Raw genomic sequence first — 9,611 nt, forward strand, 5'->3', positions numbered from 1 at the left:
GTGCTTTATTAAATTGATTTTGAGTCACTTTAAATAAATCTCTAACTCGTTCTTTGTCTAATCCAACGACGTGATGATAACACGCCGCTATTAATGACCGTTTGACGCAACCATTCCCCCTCAATGTTTTGTAATTAACGAGCTCGTTATATTTATTGATTGTTTCTTGGACATCTTCTAAGTCTTGCTCTGGACACACAGACAAAATAAGTTTCTCCACAGTTTTTCTTTTGTTTCTCTTTAAAGTTGACCAATTGATACGATCTTCTTGCACATTTTCTGCCGAAAAATCAAAATAACGTGAGACTATTTCACCGCACGTTTCACAAACTAAAAAACCATTCTCGATGATTATATGATGATCGCACTTATCCCCAAGTTGTGACGTCCCAAAGTATTCCATCTATTTAATAAAAACCGATATTATTTTTTATTCATTTTTCAAATACTCGTCGGTCTAAACATATTACTCTCCATTTTTATATTAAAAAACAGCTCCTCACCTTTTACAGGGTAAGGAGCTAATTTTTTTTGTCTCGAGTTTCAAGGTCACGTTGTGGTGACTCACACACGTTTCAAGGTCACGTTGTGGTGACTCACATATTTTTCAAGGTCGCGTTGTTTACGCCAAAATTTTATCGTGCCTCAACACGTTTCAAGGTCACGTGGTGGTGACTCCCACATTTTTCAAGGTCACGTGGTGGTGACATCACCTCATTTTAGCGATGACAGATTTTTTTATTTTTTTCTCTCTCTCTCTCGGCGTCAGATTTTTTTTTTTTTTTTTTTTTTTTCTCCCAGCGTCAGATATTTTTTTTTTCTCTCTCTCTCTCCCGGCGTCAGGATTTATTTTTTTTTTTTTTTTCTCTCTCCCGGCGTCAGATATTTTTTTTTCTCTCTCTCTCTCTCTCTCCCGGCGTCAGATTTTTTTATTTTTTTTTTTTTTCTTGAGATCGGGGGATTTCCCATTGGCCCTGTACTACCCACAGACCTATGACAAAGTCTGGTACCCTGACTTCTCATTAATGGCCCTGTACTACCCACAGACCTATGACAAAAGTCCAGCACCCCCGCCTCCCTTACTACTCTGGTCCCAATTGTATCCACATTGGTGGTTTCTGAAGGCATATTGCTTTAAAGGACAGCCACGAAACTCTGTGACTTTACCCTATTTGGGGACACTTGTAATGAGTTCAAAACACATACACATCTAGTTATTCTTTACTCTAAACATGCCAGCTAGCTTGGTGAACAAAGTGGATTTTCATGAGTCTTGCGGGAAAGGGGTCCAGAAGTAGGCTTGCGACTATGGTTTCTCAACTTACTTTCTCTCTATTAAAGTGAAGCCCTTTTCACACTAGACAAATCTCGGGGTTGACGTAGGGTTGAAAACATGTATCGTTTCACACTTTAAGAATTTCAACCATGTGTCAACCCTGAGATTGATTTCACCACGGGTTGAACTCAACCCTGCTCCTGACCAGGGTTGAGATTTTCAACCCAGGTTGAAATTTTGGCCAGGGTTCAAAACAGTAGTACCTGAGCATGACAAGCTTGATTTGCATGAAACAAGTGTGAAATGATGTGGGGTTGAACACAGGGTTGAAATAAAAAACTCAACCCAGGGCGGCACTGGGTTCACCCAGGGTTGAGTTCAACCCAGGTTGAGAGGCTCTAGTGTGAAAAGGGCTGAAAAGTTGGTTCTAGTTGCCCCATCTCCCCTCCCTCTAAAAAAGTCAAACCCCCCCCCTCCCCCCCTCCCTATGAATGGGGCAACTTAATAAATGATCACGTTGGGCTTACCGAGAAGTGACTGCTTGTAGTGACGGCCATCCCACACGGTTGCATCCTTTCCACACGACCGCCATACAGGACTGCTTTGGCTGATTCCCAATTTTCAGGGGTCAAATGGCATCATTCAAAGTCCGTTGGTAACAAAATCAGAGTCTATAATACTCCGGCATGAAATAGTGCAAGGATGGATGATCAAGTCAAATGGAAAATTTGTCAGTGAAATAAATGTTTTTACTCTTTTTTTTTCAGTTTGAAGTCGATTATTAGCTTCATGAATGACTGCTGCATGGTATTTGGTATGGATTATGGAATTTGGGGTGGGATAATCAGCCTGAAACATTACAAAAAAAACCTGAAACTACCCTTAAAATTACCCCCTTTTAAAAATGTGTTTTCTGGATGTTTCAGACCAAATCCAACATTTTTTAATTTGTCTCATTTAAAAAAAAAAACAACTCTGAATTCAGGTTAACCTAAAAAGTGGCATCCTAGATTAATAGAGGGAAAATGGACTATTTTGGAATACACTGGGGATATACGGTCCTGGATTTCCGGCCTCTTACGATCTAGATTTTTTAACGTAGTTGTGCCTCCAGCTCTAATTGCAATAAGCATTGGAGCTGAAGTTACTAACAGTGAAACGCCGCTATAACAAACATTGTGGAGTCAACAGACAGTATTCATTATAGTGGTTGTTCGTTATAGCATGGTTATATTGATTTTGCATTAACTATAATAAAATTTACTATTTTGGGAGCCCATGGGGATTATTTGTTATAGTCAAATAATTTTGTTATAGTGGTGTTCATTATACAATACTATGTTCAAGGCTAATACTATACATTTGAATATAGTAGCGTTTCACTGCATGAGATATGGATTAAAGAATCTTGGTTGGGATAATAGAAAGAAAATGGACCATTTTTGAAACACTGGGGATACACGGTCCCGGATTTCGGGCATCTTACGATCTAGTTTTTTTTAACGTAATTCTGCCTCCAGCTCTAATTTAATGCGATAAATAAGCATTGGAGCTGGAGTTACTCAAGTTAACTCAAGCTATATGCATCCAAGTAAAAAAAAAGATAGTGGATATTTTGCCGGAGGTAATGCCGGCGAACTAACGTTTACTAAAGGTTTGCCGACGGCAATCATCATATCAACAGAGGGCGCAGCACTCTTTAGATAGGGCTGAATTATAAAATGTATTAAATTCCCACCAAAAGTTGTGTAGCACACTTGGTGTAGTGGTAAAGCAACGGCCCTTGTGAGCGCGATGACCCGGATTCGATTCCCGATCCCTGCCACATTTCTAAGGTTTTTTTGGGGGGGGGATGGCCCCACATAAATCAGAATATCCTTCTTTTGTTATTTTAACATGTCTCAAACATTTTATTGCAGAGTATTACATTTTCTTTTTCAGATTTGTGGCTCTGGAGGATTTTTTTTTAAAGTGAAATAAAGTCTGAAATTATAAAATGGTCTGATTCCTATTTTGTAAATACGAAGTTACAACGATAATATTGGTCTGATTCCTATCTTGTGAATACGAAATTACAACGATAATATTGGCATGGAGCCAGACTAAAATTTGTCACCAGAAAATGTTTAAGTACCAAAAAACAGTAGGCCTATAACTGCACATGTTCAGTGCATATTCCGCAAACTAACGTTTGGCCGTCTCCGGCAAAATATCCACTGCCATAAAAAAATTATTTTCTGACAAACTTTTAGTCCAAGTAACTTGGACCCAACTTATCGCCCTAACATACGGGCATTGTCTAGCGATAGTGGGGTCCAAGCTAATGGTTTATGCAGAGCAACACAATTCTGTCACTGACCCAAAAAAACAACATTGCCCAACAAAAACATCAGATTTCACCCTCAAAATGGCCTCCAAATTACTAAATACGCCACCTGAGGTACAAGTAGACACTGATAATTAAAGCTATAGTCCATCATTTGCAGCCATCCGAAAAGTAACTGGCGTAATTACTGTTGAAAAACAAACTTGGTTGAAAGATAGTAAGGGAACTAAACTCCCTGTGAAATTATTCTTTCTGGGAAGCTGTCATTTTGAAGTAATCAACGAAAGAAGGCATTCCCAATGGTGATTCTTAAGAAGCACCGTAGGGAAATTTAAATTAGTAGTTCGTTTTGTTATTCAGCGCAGCGCGCACAAGTATTGGAACGACGCACATGCGCGCGCGGTTGTTATAATTTGTCGGATCAGTGCGTGAGGCCGCGTATAGCTGCAATTCAAAACAATTCAAAACATGATTCAGTAACTTTTGATTTGAAATTGAGATCTTAGAATGCTGCTTTTCTCGAAATGTACAGCTGAAGCTTAGCTGAAACTTCATCAGGTTAGTTGCTCAGTATCCTTCATTAGATTTTGAACACTTTTGTTGCTTCAAACGAACAAAATGCACTAATTACAAATGATGGACTATAGCTTTAAGATGGTTGTACTGAAAATTTACTTACGATCCAGATGAAAAGTGAAATTTTCCGTTCAATTCCGAGAACTCCCCTCACGATTGTAAACACGTTAATTTGGAAGCCATGGAAACAGGGCAACTCGTACACGGACCAACTCGTACGCGAGACAACTCGTACGCGGATTGGTCAACTCGTACGCGAGACAACTCGTACGCCAGCCAACTCGTACGCAGGACAACTCGTACGCGGGCCAACTCGTACGCGAACCAACTCGTACACCAGCCAACTCGTACGCGGACCAAAATTAGCAAATGTAAAGAAATTGAACGATGTTTACGATCGCCAAGAGTTTACCCTAAAACCAATGTGTTTTATTTCTCCATGCCCAAAACAGATGCCAAAGTTTAAACGATTTATCACTGTCTGATTGTATGACTGAATGACTGTGATTGTAGCCATATGTATTTTCAACAATTTAAATTCCATAACAACGATGTACAAGTTTAAAAGTTTCAAAGATAAATTAAAAAAAAAACATGATCCATTTCGCAACCGATGTGTAGTGCAATGCTGCGGCATGCACTTCCAACCATGCAGCTAGTGTGGAGATTTTGTCAAGACATACATAGCCTTGGTCAATGCTCTCGTCGTTATTCGTACCATACGCGGTCGTCGGCATATATCCTCACGCGCTATGCACATGCATGTTAAAATACAGCGCGAACAGCGACCTCATGCGGCCACTATTTTTTATGCAAATCAGTTGAGGACGATCTCGAGCCTTGGTTCATTCAATCGTCGGCAAAAGCTTATGTTTTTCTTTATTTTGCGCTGGATTTCTAGCGCATGACCTCGTATGCGAATACAGATAAGTGTAGGCGGGGCTAATATGTGGAGTGTCCAATCACACCTTGGTAAATCCGGACGTCATCAAATTATTTGCAGCTATTCGCCTTTTGCGGACGTGACAGGAACCACAGTTTTTGTGCATTGGTGCCATGTGCAGAGACACACAACGTGTACGTGTATGGATTATGTACGGTGCCACGTTTCACTATGCAAGTTTCCACGCAACGATCGACCAATAAGAAAACGACATTTAAGGTCAGCTAAGGCTATTAACATAAAGAGCACCACCCCCAAAACCTCACATGGACGATTGAACCAAGGTTCTCTATCGTCCCCAACTGATTTGCATATAAAAATAGTGGCCGCGTGAGGTAGCTGTTCGCGCTGTAATTTTACATGCATGTGCATAGCGCGTGAGGATATATGCCGACGATTGACCGCGTACGGGACGAATAACGACGAGAGCATTGACCAAGGCTAAGACATACAACAATTTTATTTACACATAGAGCGGGGCCACTATAGCAGTGTATTGTTGGAAGTCTGCAAATGCAGCGGACATTGTACGATTTAAATTCTCACTACGTGGCATTATGTCGTATAGCGTATGGTGTGAGCAAGGATCGGACAGTGTGCGAGTGGCCCGGGAAAACAAATCATAACTTTACAGTTATGAGCAAAACAAGCTGATTTAAAATGAACTAATTGGGATGCCTCAGTAGCACAAAATAATCAGAGTAATTGCAGAATACCCCGCCACTCGGAAATACACCCCTAAAATCTCTGGCTACGCGGTTGGAATCACTGAGTGGGGGTCCATTATTTGAGAACGAAGCAGCACAAAAGGAATTGGAGTTGCTGAAAAAAATTTGAAGTCCAAACCTTATATCCTTACGCTAGTCTATACTCACGCGTACGAGTTGGCTCGCGTACGAGTTGGCCCGCGTATGAGTTATCCCGCGTACGAGTTGCCTCGCATACGAGTTGGTCCGCATACGAGTTGTCCTGCGTATGAGTTGGTTGCATACGAGTTGGCTCGCGTACGAGTTGACCGATTCGTGTTAATGTTTGAACGACGCGATGCCATCTTCATGCCCAGCGTACATTCGATGGTTCCCGTATCCCGAATACGATTCCGTTACCGAGCGCGTGCCACGCATCGATTATGATAACGAGTAGAAAATTTGGTATCGGGACAACTCGTACCCCAAATTTGTGACCCGGGACAACTCGTACCCTAGACGACTCATACCCGGGACAACTCGTACCCAGGACGACTCGTACCTTGTACTTTTCTTACCATTTACTTTTCTGTTCCCTTATTGACAAATCCGAAGATGTGGAAAACCAAAAGCCGTTGAGTTTTGGGGAATTGCCAGTGGTGACAAGCAAGAGATTGTTCTGGAGAGATTCTGGCAGCTGGCCGATGATCGTGGAGTTCGCCGAATTTGCGGAAGGAGCTATAGCAATCATGAGCTTCGTAACTTATTTGATCTTCATTTATTGCGAAAACTTATTTCTAAAATAAGTGGACCGATTCATTAAAATTATAAAAATGTTACATATGTCACCTTCTACACTTTTTATGACATTAATTTTGATAACCATCAACAATCCCAGTAGCGTGTCAGTCTTTTGCATAATTATGTGAAATAATTCAAAAGTCACTTAATTAGAATTGTTAGCTTAGTGAGTAGCTTGAGATGCCATGTTTCACGCGTCATTGTGTTCCCGTTTGCAGGGCTATAACGCCAGCTACTAGGGCGGAGTTTGCTCGTAACTTATTTGATCTTCAGTTATTGCATTACTAAATAAGTGTACCGAGTCATTATGAAATGTTACATAATTATGTCACCTTCTAGTCGGCACAAGTAAGGCACAGATACGAGTACGCTGCACAGTGTTTTATTTTCAGACGGGTACGAGTTGTCTCGGGTACGAGTTGTCCCGGGTACGAGTTGTCCCGGGTACGAGTTGTCCCGGGTACGAATTGTCTTGGGTACGAATTGTCTCGGGTACGAGTTGTCTCGGGTACGAGTTGTCCAACATTCAAAAATTTAACAATCGATCTTGAGGGGAGCTCTCGGAATTTAATGGGAAATTTCACTTTTCATCCGGATTGTAAGTAAACTTCATTACAAGCATCTTAATTATCGATGTCTACTTGTACCGTAGGTGGCGTATCTAGTAATTTGGAGGCCGTTTTGAGGTAAAATCTTATGTTTTTTGTTGGGCTATGTAGGATTTTTGGGGTCAGTGACAGAATTGTGTTGCTGGGCATACAGCATTAGCTTGGACCCCACCAGACTTGCCAGACCATGTCCGAATGTTAAAAAGGCAATAAGTTGGGTCCAAGTTACTCGGACTAACAAACTTTTAAGTACTGTGTAAGTAAAGATAATGATGCCGGTTAATCAGAATTTATCAACCAAAGATTCTGAGGCATTGACTTCGGAGTTTTTTTAGTTTTGTTTTATTCAAGCACGCCACATTTACTGAGCCGATTGTGTGCCCAATTTCCGGACGCCACCGTTTTCAAAGTTGTTTTTCGGACTCAATTTAAAGACACTGAAATTGTTCACAAAGGTTCAACAAAAAGCATAATTAAAGTAACTAATAGTACCAGCATTTTAATGAATGCAGTTGAAGTTCGTCAACGAATAAATGTGGCAACCCAAATCGGGGAAATTAACGTCGTTGTGCCTTACGTTAACGCCAGAAAACAGATAACACGTACTGTCCGCCACAGGCATGTTTAACAAATGGTGGCGCTCTTCACAATTAAAGGAGTCAAGTCTGTCCTCGTTCTCTTCTAGTCAAGCGGTACGCCCTCGCTGCTATAGTACTATTGGAAACAAATTGAAAGTAACGTTCGGCCTGGGGACTATGGCCTGTGTCGTTCAGTACAATGGTAAAATCCTTATTAACGGTGGTTGTGAACTCTTTTGAAATAAGTTAGCATTTTTGTCGGCAAAATTAAAAGTGTGCCCACGGAAAACGTCTTTTTTTTCGCACCACTTTACTGCTTGAATTGTTTTAAATATAGTGTTTGATGTTCCCTTTCGCAATTTAATGTGGACTTCCTCATGATGACATCACGACCGTGACCAAACATTGAGCCAAATTTTGAGTTCATAACACGTGGCACTTTTGAAAATGTACCTCTTTTAAGCCAGTGTGTTGTGTTTTCAACCAAATGAATTGACTTTAATTCGGATGAATTTTTCGCGCTGTCACCACTCTACTGCTCTAAGAGCATTAAATATAGTGTCTGATGTTTCCTGTTGAAATGTAATGCCCTTGTGACACAAGCCTATTGAAATTAGAGGGTAGCTGTCTAAAATGAATTTAATATGATTAAAATAAATAGTGTGCTCATGAGAAAGCGTTGAACAACACAAATTATATCTGACTGAAACAATATAGTGTTTAAACGCAAAAAATACAATCCGAATCAATTTTCATGGAAAATGGCAACATGATCCTCTTGAAAACTAAGAAAATTATGGCCGTTTTACTTTATTGAAAGTCGTTTGTTACACTAGTTTACGAGGGCATAACCCCATACATTTTACCTTCACACTTTTGTCAACTTAAGAATTCTGTTGAAAAGGGACGCGCCTGACAAAATAGTCTAGCACAAAGACAAATTTATGTGCCTTACTTTAATCTTACTTTAATCCATCCCCCCCCACCGTTAATTGAGAAGGGCGCCCTCAGAATGTAAGATGTCTACGTCCAACTAGAACTAGAGAGGGCGCCTGTCAAACTGGTCGATCGTAAACAAAAGTCATGCATGTCATGAAAGTTGTGGACGAAACTCCTGAAGTTCAGCAAGAGAGGGAACGTTTTGAGAAAGAACGTTGCAACGTTGACGCACATTTTCTTCATATATCATGTCAATAAAGGTCAGTCATTGTAAAAATATGTAAAATATATTAATCTGGGACTGAGAATCATTTCCAATTTGGTTAAAACTTAAATTGAGAATCTTCTTGAGAATCTTCTTGAATACTGCATTCTTTCCTTCCTTTTGTTTAGTATTTTGTGGAAAGAAGGGAATGTTTTTGATTTATGAGGGAAATTTCGGGGTAAAAGAGGAAGACAACCAGAAAACGGGTTCAAAAATACAAGATGTTAACTTTGAAAGCTCAATGAATGCTCGATGCTGATCATGCTGATTGGCTGATAAAAAAATTAGATAGTGGATATTTTGCCAGAGGTAATGACGGCAAACTAACGTTTACTAAAGGTTTGCCGGCGGCAATCCATATCAACAGAGGGCGCTGTACTCTTTAAGATAGGGCTGAATTATAAGATAGATTAAATTCCCACCAAAAGTTGTGTAGGCACGTTTGGTGTAATGGTTAAGCAAAGGCTCTAGTAAGCGGGATGACTCGGGTTCGATTCCGACCGCAGCACATTTTTAAGTTTTTGTTTCTCATCCCCAAATAAATAAGAATATTCTTCTTTAATTATTTTAACATGTCTCAAACATTTTTTGGCAGAGTATTACATTTTCTTTT

Source organism: Patiria miniata, unplaced genomic scaffold, assembly GCF_015706575.1.
Source record: "Patiria miniata isolate m_02_andy unplaced genomic scaffold, ASM1570657v1 HiC_scaffold_25, whole genome shotgun sequence".
NCBI lineage: Eukaryota > Metazoa > Echinodermata > Asteroidea > Valvatida > Asterinidae > Patiria > Patiria miniata.